Here is a 14,108-nt window from a genome sequence, read left to right as displayed (position 1 = left end):
CTGGTATCAGTCTTATTAACACAGTCTACAGTTCTACTCTGGTATCAGTCTTATTGACACAGTCTACAGTTCTACTCTGGTATCAGTCTTATTAACACAGTCTACAGTTCTACTCTGGTATCAGTCTTATTAACAGTCTACAGTTCTACTCTGGTATCAGTCTTATTGACACAGTCTACAGTTCTACTCTGGTATCAGTCTTATTGACACAGTCTACAGTTCTACTCTGGTATCAGTCTTATTAACAGTCTACAGTTCTACTCTGGTATCAGTCTTATTAACAGTCTACAGTTCTACTCTGGTATCAGTCTTATTGACACAGTCTACAGTTCTACTCTGGTATCAGTCTTATTAACAGTCTACAGTTCTACTCTGGTATCAGTCTTATTGACACAGTCTACAGTTCTACTCTGGTATCAGTCTTATTAACAGTCTACAGTTCTACTCTGGTATCAGTCTTATTAACACAGTCTACAGTTCTACTCTGGTATCAGTCTTATTGACAGTCTACAGTTCTACTCTGGTATCAGTCTTATTAACAGTCTACAGTTCTACTCTGGTATCAGTCTTATTGACACAGTCTACAGTTCTACTCTGGTATCAGTCTTATTGACAGTCTACAGTTCTACTCTGGTATCAGTCTTATTAACACAGTCTACAGTTCTACTCTGGTATCAGTCTTATTGACACAGTCTACAGTTCTACTCTGGTATCAGTCTTATTAACACAGTCTACAGTTCTACTCTGGTATCAGTCTTATTAACAGTCTACAGTTCTACTCTGGTATCAGTCTTATTGACACAGTCTACAGTTCTACTCTGGTATCAGTCTTATTGACACAGTCTACAGTTCTACTCTGGTATCAGTCTTATTAACAGTCTACAGTTCTACTCTGGTATCAGTCTTATTAACAGTCTACAGTTCTACTCTGGTATCAGTCTTATTGACACAGTCTACAGTTCTACTCTGGTATAAGTCTTATTAACAGTCTACAGTTCTACTCTGGTATCAGTCTTATTGACACAGTCTACAGTTCTACTCTGGTATCAGTCTTATTAACAGTCTACAGTTCTACTCTGGTATCAGTCTTATTAACACAGTCTACAGTTCTACTCTGGTATCAGTCTTATTGACAGTCTACAGTTCTACTCTGGTATCAGTCTTATTAACAGTGTACAGTTCTACTCTGGTATCAGTCTTATTGACACAGTCTACAGTTCTACTCTGGTATCAGTCTTATTAACACAGTCTACAGTTCTACTCTGGAATCAGTCTTATTAACACAGCCTTTGAATAGTTTTATTGATTTCCAAAAGGCCTTTGATTGGGCAAATAGAGATCTTCTTGCTTTCAGACATACATGTTGGGGGTGGGATGGTAAATGTTATGATGCAATTAAACCTCTATATAGGGCTGCAGTCTCCTGTGGAAATGAACTGAAGACTGGATGGTTTCCTGTACAGTGAGGGAAAAAAAGTGTTTGATCCCCTGCTGATTTTGTTACATTTGCCCACTGACAAAGACATGATCAGTCTATAATTTTAATGGTAGGTTTATTTGAACAGTGAGAGACATTTAATCTAACTAAGATGTTTGGTGCAGTATTTCTCAAGGGAAAACATTCTAACTAAGATGTTTGGTGCAGTATTTCTCAAGTGAAAACATTCTAACTAAGATGTTTGGTGCAGTATTTCTCAAGGGAAAACATTCTAACTAAGATGTTTGGTGCGGTATTTCTCAAGTGAAAACATTCTAACTAAGATGTTTGGTGCGGTATTTCTCAAGTGAAAACATTCTAACTAAGATGTTTGGTGCGGTATTTCTCAAGTGAAAACATTCTAACTAAGATGTTTGGTGCGGTATTTCTCAAGTGAAAACATTCTAACTAAGATGTTTGGTGCGGTATTTCTCAAGTGAAAACATTCTAACTAAGATGTTTGGTGCGGTATTTCTCAAGTGAAAACATTCTAACTAAGATGTTTGGTGCGGTATTTCTCAAGGGAAAACATTCTAACTAAGATGTTTGGTGCGGTATTTCTCAAGTGAAAACATTCTAACTAAGATGTTTGGTGCGGTATTTCTCAAGGGAAAACATTCTAACTAAGATGTTTGGTGCGGTATTTCTCAAGTGAAAACATTCTAACTAAGATGTTTGGTGCAGTATTTCTCAAGTGAAAACATTCTAACTAAGATGTTTGGTGCAGTATTTCTCAAGGGAAAACATTCTAACTAAGATGTTTGGTGCAGTATTTCTCAAGGGAAAACATTCTAACTAAGATGTTTGGTGCGGTATTTCTCAAGTGAAAACATTCTAACTAAGATGTTTGGTGCGGTATTTCTCAAGTGAAAACATTCTAACTAAGATGTTTGGTGCAGTATTTCTCAAGTGAAAACATTCTAACTAAGATGTTTGGTGCGGTATTTCTCAAGGGAAAACATTCTAACTAAGATGTTTGGTGCAGTATTTCTCAAGGGAAAACATTCTAACTAAGATGTTTGGTGCGGTATTTCTCAAGTGAAAACATTCTAACTAAGATGTTTGGTGCAGTATTTCTCAAGGGAAAACATTCTAACTAAGATGTTTGGTGCGGTATTTCTCAAGGGAAAACATTCTAACTAAGATGTTTGGTGCAGTATTTCTCAAGGGAAAACATTCTAACTAAGATGTTTGGTGCGGTATTTCTCAAGTGAAAACATTCTAACTAAGATGTTTGGTGCGGTATTTCTCAAGGGAAAACATTCTAACTAAGATGTTTGGTGCGGTATTTCTCAAGTGAAAACATTCTAACTAAGATGTTTGGTGCGGTATTTCTCAAGTGAAAACATTCTAACTAAGATGTTTGGTGCGGTATTTCTCAAGTGAAAACATTCTAACTAAGATGTTTGGTGCAGTATTTCTCAAGTGAAAACATTCTAACTAAGATGTTTGGTGCGGTATTTCTCAAGTGAAACCATTCTAACTAAGATGTTTGGTGCGGTATTTCTCAAGGGAAAACATTCTAACTAAGATGTTTGGTGCGGTATTTCTCAAGTGAAAACATTCTAACTAAGATGTTTGGTGCGGTATTTCTCAAGTGAAAACATTCTAACTAAGATGTTTGGTGCGGTATTTCTCAAGTGAAAACATTCTAACTAAGATGTTTGGTGCGGTATTTCTCAAGGGAAAACATTCTAACTAAGATGTTTGGTGCTGTATTTCTCAAGTGAAAACATTCTAACTAAGATGTTTGGTGCAGTATTTCTCAAGTGAAAACATTCTAACTAAGATGTTTGGTGCGGTATTTCTCAAGGGAAAACATTCTAACTAAGATGTTTGGTGCGGTATTTCTCAAGGGAAAACATTCTAACTAAGATGTTTGGTGCGGTATTTCTCAAGGGAAAACATTCTAACTAAGATGTTTGGTGCGGTATTTCTCAAGGGAAAACATTCTAACTAAGATGTTTGGTGCGGTATTTCTCAAGTGAAAACATTCTAACTAAGATGTTTGGTGCGGTATTTCTCAAGTGAAAACATTCTAACTAAGATGTTTGGTGCGGTATTTCTCAAGGGAAAACATTCTAACTAAGATGTTTGGTGCGGTATTTCTCAAGGGAAAACATTCTAACTAAGATGTTTGGTGCGGTATTTCTCAAGGGAAAACATTCTAACTAAGATGTTTGGTGCGGTATTTCTCAAGGGAAAACATTCTAACTAAGATGTTTGGTGCAGTATTTCTCAAGGGAAAACATTCTAACTAAGATGTTTGGTGCGGTATTTCTCAAGGGAAAACATTCTAACTAAGATGTTTGGTGCGGTATTTCTCAAGGGAAAACATTCTAACTAAGATGTTTGGTGCGGTATTTCTCAAGTGAAAACATTCTAACTAAGATGTTTGGTGCGGTATTTCTCAAGGGAAAACATTCTAACTAAGATGTTTGGTGCAGTATTTCTCAAGTGAAAACATTCTAACTAAGATGTTTGGTGCGGTATTTCTCAAGGGAAAACATTCTAACTAAGATGTTTGGTGCGGTATTTCTCAAGGGAAAACATTCTAACTAAGATGTTTGGTGCGGTATTTCTCAAGTGAAAACATTCTAACTAAGATGTTTGGTGCGGTATTTCTCAAGGGAAAACATTCTAACTAAGATGTTTGGTGCAGTATTTCTCAAGGGAAAAACATTCTAACTAAGATGTTTGGTGCAGTATTTCTCAAGGGAAAACATTCTAACTAAGATGTTTGGTGCAGTATTTCTCAAGGGAAAACATTCTAACTAAGATGTTTGGTGCGGTATTTCTCAAGGGAAAACATTCTAACTAAGATGTTTGGTGCGGTATTTCTCAAGGGAAAACATTCTAACTAAGATGTTTGGTGCAGTATTTCTCAAGGGAAAACATTCTAACTAAGATGTTTGGTGCGGTATTTCTCAAGGGAAAACATTCTAACTAAGATGTTTGGTGCAGTATTTCTCAAGTGAAAACATTCTAACTAAGATGTTTGGTGCGGTATTTCTCAAGTGAAAACATTCTAACTAAGATGTTTGGTGCGGTATTTCTCAAGGGAAAACATTCTAACTAAGATGTTTGGTGCGGTATTTCTCAAGGGAAAACATTCTAACTAAGATGTTTGGTGCGGTATTTCTCAAGTGAAAACATTCTAACTAAGATGTTTGGTGCGGTATTTCTCAAGGGAAAACATTCTAACTAAGATGTTTGGTGCGGTATTTCTCAAGTGAAAACATTTGCATGAAAACTAGTGGTCTGTCATTGAATGTCAACAAACACCTAATTGAAGAATCCCGTTGACCAATCACCAGACAAAAGGGGGCGTTGACTTCCGTACCGAACATCGGCTTGCTTCAAGAAAAACAATTGCGTGCCCGAACAGCCGGAAAAAAAAACTTTGTTGAAGACCCAAAACGTCACCAAATGTCTTCATAATATATGACTAACTGTTTCGGTGGGAAACAAGCTTAAGCCATCCTTATACATAGGTTCGGGATGACGCCTAGCAGAACTCGGTTAGGCCAACGAATGCACTCGCGTACTCAGTTAAAATACCTTGAGCTTGAGAAAACTAGCGGCAATATTACAGTTTGTCCCTCTCGAGACGCCATACATTTACATTATAGTCATTTAGCAGACGCTCTTATCCAGAGCCACTCACAGTTAGTGAGTCATTTAGCAGACGCTCTTATCCAGAGCCACTTACAGTTAGTGAGTCATTTAGCAGACGCTCTTATCCAGAGCCACTTACAGTTAGTGAGTCATTTAGCAGACGCTCTTATCCAGAGCCACTTACAGTTAGTGAGTCATTTAGCAGACGCTCTTATCCAGAGCGACTTACAGTTAGTGAGTCATTTAGCAGACGGCTCTTATCCAGAGCCACTTACAGTTAGTGAGTCATTTAGCAGACGCTCTTATCCAGAGCGACTTACAGTTAGTGAGTCATTTAGCAGAACGCTCTTATCCAGAGCCACTTACAGTTAGTGAGTCATTTAGCAGACGCTCTTATCCAGAGCCACTTACAGTTAGTGAGTCATTTAGCAGACGCTCTTATCCAGAGACACTTACAGTTAGTGAGTCCTTTAGCAGACGCTCTTATCCAGAGCCACTACAGTTAGTGAGTCATTTAGCAGACGCTCTTATCCAGAGCCACATACAGTTAGTGAGTCATTTAGCAGACGCTCTTATCCAGAGCCACTTACAGTTAGTGAGTCATTTAGCAGACGCTCTTATCCAGAGAGACTTACAGTTAGTGAGTCATTTAGCAGACGCTCTTATCCAGAGAGACTTACAGTTAGTGAGTCATTTAGCAGACGCTCTTATCCAGAGCCACTTACAGTTAGTGGGTCATTTAGCAGAACGCTCTTATCCAGAGACAATTACAGTTAGTGAGTCATTTAGCAGACGCTCTTATCCAGAGAGACTTACAGTTAGTGAGTCATTTAGCAGACGCTCTTATCCAGAGCCACTTACAGTTAGTGGGTCATTTAGCAGAACGCTCTTATCCAGAGACAATTACAGTTAGTGGGTCATTTAGCAGACGCTCTTATCCAGAGCGACTTACAGTTAGTGAGTCATTTAGCAGACGCTCTTATCCAGAGCCACTTACAGTTAGAGAGTCATTTAGCAGACGCTCTTATCCAGAGCCACTTACAGTTAGTGAGTCATTTAGCAGACGCTCTTATCCAGAGCGACTTACAGTTAGTGAGTCATTTAGCAGAACGCTCTTATCCAGAGACACTTACAGTTAGTGAGTCATTTAGCAGACGCTCTTATCCAGAGCCACTTACAGTTAGTGAGTCATTTAGCAGACGCTCTTATCCAGAGCCACTTACAGTTAGTGAGTCATTTAGCAGACGGCTCTCATCCAGAGACACTTACAGTTAGTGAGTCATTTAGCAGACGCTCTTATCCAGAGCCACTTACAGTTAGTGAGTCATTTAGCAGACGCTCTTATCCAGAGCCACTTACAGTTAGTGAGTCATTTAGCAGACGCTCTTATCCAGAGCGACTTACAGTTAGTGAGTCATTTAGCAGACGCTCTTATCCAGAGCCACTTACAGTTAGTGAGTCATTTAGCAGACGCTCTTATCCAGAGCGACTTACAGTTAGTGAGTCATTTAGCAGACGCTCTTATCCAGAGCCACTTACAGTTAGTGAGTCATTTAGCAGACGCTCTTATCCAGAGCCACTTACAGTTAGTGAGTCATTTAGCAGACGCTCTTATCCAGAGCCACTTACAGTTAGTGAGTCATTTAGCAGACGCTCTTATCCAGAGCCACTTACAGTTAGTGAGTCATTTAGCAGACGCTCTTATCCAGAGCGACTTACAGTTAGTGAGTCATTTAGCAGACGCTCTTATCCAGAGCCACTTCCAGTTAGTGAGTGCGTAAATTTTTTCATACTGTGGTTTTGAACTGTTACCTTATATTATATATATATAAAATATATATATATTATATATATTATAACCTTGGAGAATAACAGGTACAAATCAGTTGAAAACACTTGGAAGTCCAGTTCCTACTCTACTGTTGTAATAATAGGGAGGTCACGTTGAGAGAGAGGTTGTTATCCTGGCACCACACGGCCAGGTCTCTGACCTCCCCCCTATAGGCTGTCTCATCGTTGTCGATGATCAGGCCTACCACTGTTGTGTCATCGGCAAACTTAATGATGGTGTTGGAGTCGTGCCTGGCCATGCAGTCATGGGTGAACAGGGAGTACAGGAGGGGACTGAGCACGCACCCCTGAGGGGCCCCGTGTTGAGGATCAGTGTGGCAGATGTGTTGTTACCTACCCTTGCCACCTGGGGGCGGCCCGTCAGGAAGTCCAGGATCCAGTTGCAGAGGGAGGTGTTTAGTCCCAGGATCCTTAGCTTAGTGATGAGCTATGGTGTTGAATGCTGAGCTGTAGTCAATGAAAAGCATTCTCATGTAGGTGTTCCTCTTGTCCAGGTGGGAAAGGGCAGTGTGGAGTGCAATAGAGATTGCATCCTCTGTGGATCTGTTGGGGCGGTATGCAAATTGGAGTGGGTCTAGGGTTTCTGGGATAATGGTGTTGATGTGAGCCATGACCAGCCTTTCAAAGCATTTCATGGCTACAGACGTCAGTGCTACGGGTCGGTAGTCATTTAGGCAGGTTATCTTAGTGTCCTTGTGCACGGGGACTATGGTGGTCTACTTGAAACATGTTGGTATTACAGACTCAGTCAGGGACATGTTGAAAATGTCGGTAAAGACACTTGCCAGTTGGTCAGCACATGCTCGGAGTACACGTCCTGGTAATCCGTCTGGCCCTGCGGCCTTGTGAATGATGACCTGCTTAAAAGTCTAGACAGCTCGCGGCTGTGCTTCCCTTTGTATTTACATTTTAGTCATTTAGCAGACGCTCTTATCCAGAGCGACTTACAGTTAGTGAGTGCATACATTATTTTTTCATACTGGCCCCCCGTGGGAATCGAACCCACAACCCTGCCGTTGCAAACGCCATGCTCCAACTGAGCTACATCCCTGCCAGCCATTCCCTCCCCTACCCTGGACGACGCTGGGCCAATTGTGCACCGCCCCATGGGTCTCCCGTCGCAGCCGGCTACGACAGAGCCTGGATTCGAACCAGGATCTCTAGTGGCACAGCTAGCACTGCGATGCAGTGCCTTAGACCACTGCGCCACTCGGGAGGTAATAGTTTTCAATCCCTGCAACATCCGACGAGCGTTAGAGCCGGTGTAGTACGATTCAATCTTAGTCCTGTATTGACTCTTTTCCTGTTTGATGGTTCATCAGATGGCATAGCGGGATTTCTTATAAGCGTCCGGGTTAGAGTCCCGCTCCTTGAAATCGGCAGCTCTACCCTTTAGCTCAGTGCGGATGTTTCCTGTAATCCATGGCTTCTGGTTGGGGTATGTACAGTGGGGAGAACAAGTATTTGATACACTGCCGATTTTGCAGGTTTTCCTACTTACAAAGCATTTAGAGGTCTGTAATTTTTATCATAGGTACACTTCAACTGTGAGAGACAGAATCTAGAAATCCAGAATCCAGAAAATCACATTGTATGATTTTTAAGTAATTAATTTGCATTTTATTGCATGACATAAGTATTTGATACATCAGAAAAGCAGAACTTAATATTTAGTACAGAAACCTTTGTTTGCAATTACAGAGATCATACGTTTCCTGTAGGTCTTGACCAGGTTTGCACACACTGCAGCAGGGATTTTGGCCCACTCCTCCATACAGACCTTCTCCAGATCCTTCAGGTTTCGGGGCTGTCGCTGGGCAATACGGACTTTCAGCTCCCTCCAAAAATTTTCTATTGGGTTCAGGTCTGGAGACTGGCTAGGCCAATCCAGGACCTTGAGATGCTTCTTACGGAGCCACTCCTTAGTTGCCCTGGCTGTGTGTTTCGGGTCGTTGTCATGCTGGAAGACCCAGCCACGACCCATCTTCAATGCTCTTACTGAGGGAAGGAGGTTGTTGGCCAAGATCTCGCGATACATGGCCCCATCCATCCTCCCCCTCAATACGGTGCAGTCGTCCTGTCCCCTTTGCAGAAAAGCATCCCCAAAGAATGATGTTTCCACCTCCATGCTTCACGGTTGGGATGGTGTTCTTGGGATTGTACTCATCCTTCTTCTTCCTCCAAACACGGCGAGTGGAGTTTAGACCAAAAAGCTCTATTTTTGTCTCATCAGACCACATGACCTTCTCCCATTCCTCCTCTGGATCATCCAGATGGTCATTGGCAAACTTCAGACAGGCCTGGACATGCGCTGGCTTGAGCAGGGGGACCTTGCGTGCGCTGCAGGATTTTAATCCATGACGGCGTTGTGTGTTACTAATGGTTTTCTTTGAGACTGTGGTCCCAGCTCTCTTCAGGTCATTGACCAGGTCCTGCCGTGTAGTTCTGGGCTGATCCCTCACCTTCCTCATGATCATTGATGCCCCACGAGGTGAGATCTTGCATGGAGCCCCATGTGGGTGATTGACCGTCATCTTGAACTTCTTCCATTTTCTAATAATTGCGCCAACAGTTGTTGCCTTCTCACCAAGCTGCTTGCCTATTGTCCTGTAGCCCATCCCAGCCTTGTGCAGGTCTACAATTGTATCCCTGATGTCCTTACACAGTTCTCTGGTCTTGGCCATTGTGGAGAGGTTGGAGTCTGTTTGATTGAGTGTGTGGACAGGTGTCTTTTATACAGGTAACGAGTTCAAACAGGTGCAGTTAATACAGGTAATGAGTGGAGAACAGGAGGGCTTCTTAAAGAAAAACTAACAGGTCTATGAGAGCCGGAATTCTTATTGGTTGGTAGGTGATCAAATACTTATGTCATGCAATAAAATGCAAATTAATTACTTAAAAATCATACAATGTGATTTTCTGGATATTTGTTTTAGATTCCGTCTCTCACAGTTGAAGTGTACCTATGATAAAAATTACAGACCTCTACATGCTTTGTAAGTAGGAAAACCTGCAAAATCGGCAGTGTATCAAATACTTGTTCTCCCCACTGTACGTACGGTCACTGTGGGGAGGACATCATCGATGCACTTATTGATGAAGCCAGTGACTGATGAGGTGTACTCCTCAATGCTATCTGAAGAATCCCGGAACATGTTCCAGTCTGTGCTAGCAAAACAGTCCTGTAGCTTAGCATCTGCGTCATCTGACCACTTTTTTATTAACCGAGTCACTGGTGCTTCCTGCTTTAGTTTTTGCTTATAAGCAGGAATCAGGAGGATAGAATTATGGTCAGATTTGCCAAATGGAGGGCGAGGGAGAGCTTTGTATGCGTCTCTGTGTGTGGAGTAAAGGTGGTCTAGAGTTTTTTTCCCTCTGGTTGCACATTTAATATGCTGGTAGAAATGAGGTAGAAAGGATTTAAGTTTCCCTGCATTAAAGTCCCCGGCCACTAGGAGCGCTGCCTCTGGATGAGCGTTTTCCTGTTGACTTATGGCCTTATACAGCTCATTCAGTGCAATCTTAATGCCAGCATTGGTTTGTGGTGGTAAATAGACAGCTATGAAAAATATAGATGAAAACTCTCTTGGTAAATAGTGTGGTCTACAGCTTATCATAAGATACTCCACCTCAGGCGAGCAAAACCTCGAGACTTCCTTAGTATTTGATTTTGTGCACCAGCTGTTGTTTACAAATATACACAGACCGCCACCCCTTGTCTTACCGAGTCAGCCGTTCTATCCTGCCGATGTAGCGTATAGCCCGCTAGCTGTATGTTGTCCATGTCGGTCGTTCAGCCACGACTCGGTGAAACATAAGATATTACAGTTTTGAATGTCCCGTTGGTAGGATAACCGTAATCTTAGGTCGTCTAATTTATTTTCAAATGATTGAAGATTGGCTAATAGGATTGATGGAAGAGGCAGTTTACTCTCTCGCCGTCGGATCCTTACGAGGCACTCCCGATCTACGTCCACGATATCTCCGTCTCTTTCTCATGCGAATGACGGGGATTTGGGCCTTGTCGGGTGTCTGTAGGATATCCTTCGCGTCTGACTTGTTGAAGAAAAAATCTTCGTCCAATACGAGGTGAGTAATCGCTGTCCTGATGTCCAGAAGCTCTTTTTGGTTATAAGAGACGATGGCAGAAACATTATGTACAGAATAAATTAAACCAGGTGTCATGTGTCGTGGTTCGTGTGATATGGGTCATGTGTCGTGTGATATGGGTCATGTGTCGTGGTTCATGTGATTTGTGTCATGTGTCGTAGTTCGTGTGATATGGGTCATGTGTCGTGGTTCGTGTGATATGGGTCATGTGTCGTGGTTCGTGTGATTTGTGTCATGTGTCGTGTGATATGGGTCATGTGTCGTGGTTCGTGTGATATGGGTCATGTGTCGTGGTTCGTGTGATATGGGTCATGTGTCGTGGTTCGTGTGATATGGGTCATGTGTCGTGGTTCATGTGATTTGTGTCGTGGTTCGTGCTGATATGTGTCGTGTGTCGTGTGATATGGGTCATGTGTCGTGGATCGTGTGATATGTGTCGTGTGTCGTGTGATATGGGTCATGTGTCGTGGTTCGTGTGATATGTGTCGTGTGATATGGGTCATGTGTCGTGGTTCGTGTGATATGGGTCATGTGTCGTGTGATATGGGTCATGTGTCGTGGTTCATGTGATTTGTGTCATGTGTCGTGTGATATGGGTCATGTGTCGTGGTTCATGTGATTTGTCGTGGTCCTCTGTAGCTCAGCTGGTAGAGCACGGCGCTTGTAACGCCAAGGTAGTGGGTTCGATCCCCGGGACCACCCATACACAAAAAAAAAAAATGTATGCACGCATGACTGTAAGTCGCTTTGGATAAAAGCGTCTGCTAAATGGCATATTATTATTATTTATTATTATTTGTGTCATGTGTCGTGGTTCATGTGATTTGTGTCATGTGTCGTGGTTCATGTGATTTGTGTCATGTGTCGTGTGATATGGGTCATGTGTCGTGGTTCGTGTGATATGGGTCATGTGTCGTGGTTCGTGTGATATGGGTCATGTGTCGTGTGATATGGGTCATGTGTCGTGGTTCGTGTGATTTGTGTCATGTGTCGTGTGATATGGATCATGTGTCATGGTTCGTGTGATATGGGTCATGTGTCGTAGTTCGTGTGATATGGGTCATGTGTCATGGTTCGTGTGATATGGGTCATGTGTCGTGTGATATGGGTCATGTGTCGTAGTTCGTGTGATATGGGTCATGTGTCGTGGTTCATGTGATATGGGTCATGTGTCGTGGTTCGTGTGATTTGTGTCATGTGTCGTGTGATATGGGTCATGTGTCGTGGTTCGTGTGATTTGTGTCATGGTTCGTGTGATATGGGTCATGTGTCGTGGTTCGTGTGATGGTCATGTGTCGTGTGTCGAGTGATTTGTGTCATGTGTCGTGGTTCGTGTGATATGGGTCATGTGTCGTGGTTCGTGTGATATGGGTCATGTGTCGTGGTTCGTGTGATGGTCATGTGTCGTGGTTCATGTGATTTGTGTCATGTGTCGTGGTTCGTGTGATTTGTGTCATGTGTCGTGTGATATGGGTCATGGTTCGTGTGATATGGGTCATGTGTCGTGGTTCGTGTGATGGTCATGTGTCGTGGTTCATGTGATTTGTGTCATGTGTCGTGGTTCATGTGATTTGTGTCATGTGTCGTGTGATATGGGTCATGGTTCGTGTGATATGGGTCATGTGTCGTGGTTCGTGTGATAGTCATGTGTCGTGGTTCGTGTGATATGTGTCGTGTGATATGGGTCATGTGTCGTGGTTCATGTGATTTGTGTCATGTGTCGTGGTTCGTGTGATATGGGTCATGTGTCGTGTCATGTGTCATGTGATGTGTTGTGTGATATGTATTGGAAGTATTGTGCAATTTGTTTCTGCTTTTCTTCAGTTTTATCTGTGAGCAAGAATCAATAAACTCAATATCAAACATTAAGAACATATCTTTCTGGGGGGATTCAGATAGTTATTGCATCATGTCTGGTGTCATCAGATTCAGATAGTTATTGCATCATGTCTGGTGTCATCAGATTCAGATAGTTATTGCATCATGTCTGGTGTCATCAGATTCAGATAGTTATTGCATCATGTCTGGTGTCATCAGATTCAGATAGTTATTGCATCATGTCTGGTCTCATCAGATTCAGATAGTTATTGCATCATGTCTGGTCTCATCAGATTCAGATAGTTATTGCATCATGTCTGGTGTCATCAGATTCAGATAGTTATTGCATCATGTCTGGTCTCATCAGATTCAGATAGTTATTGCATCATGTCTGGTGTCATCAGATTCAGATAGTTATTAATTATTATTAAAGTGTCTTTTTATGCATTTCTTCAATTGTTATTGTATATATTTATTTTTCCAATCAATACTTTATCAATCCAAGTGTGTCTTTAACCCCGCAGTAGGGATTGTCTATGGTTTTATGTTATAGTGTTTAACCTGCAGTGTGTGGCTTTAAGACTGAACAACTCATTATTAAAGACAAAGAAGATTATAAAGATCACAATACTGGTCGGTTTAGTTCACCACAAGCTGTTCCACTCAAAGCATTCATGTTGATAAAAAACACAATACTGGTCGGTTTAGTTCACCTCAAGCTGTTCCACTCAAAGCATTCATGTTTATTTATTTATTTTCAATTTATTTATTCAAAAAAAAATCAAAAGTATAAAAGTTTTCCCTCAAAGGTCTGTATCTGTGTAGAAAACAGAGCAGTCTCACAGGCTGGGATGAATCAATAATTTATCATATCAATTAATAATTAGATTATTGTAGCCCTTCAATGTGCTATACAGGGTACTGTATAAAACCAGAACTGTATCAGTAACAAAATAGTATTCTTCTTAAAAATATCCCAGTGGTGTTCCACCCTATCCCCTTCATAATGCAGTGCACTACTCTTCCCCCCCCCCTATTGTTTAGTGCACAACCATGGAGAACAAGGGGTTCAGATTTCACCAATCCATTACCGGTAACCAAAAACTCTTCATAAACACATTCCGACAGGTCATCAGTTTGTGAGCATCTCAAATGGCGTCGAAAAAAAACGTCTCCGTGGAAACCATTTGTCTCGTCTTTCCATCGTTCGGTTTGGCTCCTCCTCCAACCTGTC

General features: G+C 41.7%; 1 protein-coding gene across 1 annotated transcript in view; it reads right to left on the bottom strand.

Moving 5' to 3' along the window:
- Window positions 1–13,577: 13,577 nt before the first annotated feature.
- Window positions 13,578–14,108, bottom strand: part of ern2 (endoplasmic reticulum to nucleus signaling 2) — a 139,265-nt gene continuing 138,734 nt past the window's right edge. The window contains exon 25 of the mRNA XM_045217336.1: window positions 13,578–14,108. This exon is cut by the window's right edge and continues 1,825 nt beyond it. The gene's annotated coding sequence lies outside the window, so the exon portion shown is untranslated.

This window comes from Coregonus clupeaformis, unplaced genomic scaffold (assembly GCF_020615455.1).
Source record: "Coregonus clupeaformis isolate EN_2021a unplaced genomic scaffold, ASM2061545v1 scaf1016, whole genome shotgun sequence".
Taxonomy (NCBI): Eukaryota; Metazoa; Chordata; class Actinopteri; order Salmoniformes; family Salmonidae; genus Coregonus; species Coregonus clupeaformis.
The sequence above is the reverse complement of the archived record's forward strand: the minus strand, read 5'-3'. Positions and strand labels throughout refer to the sequence as shown.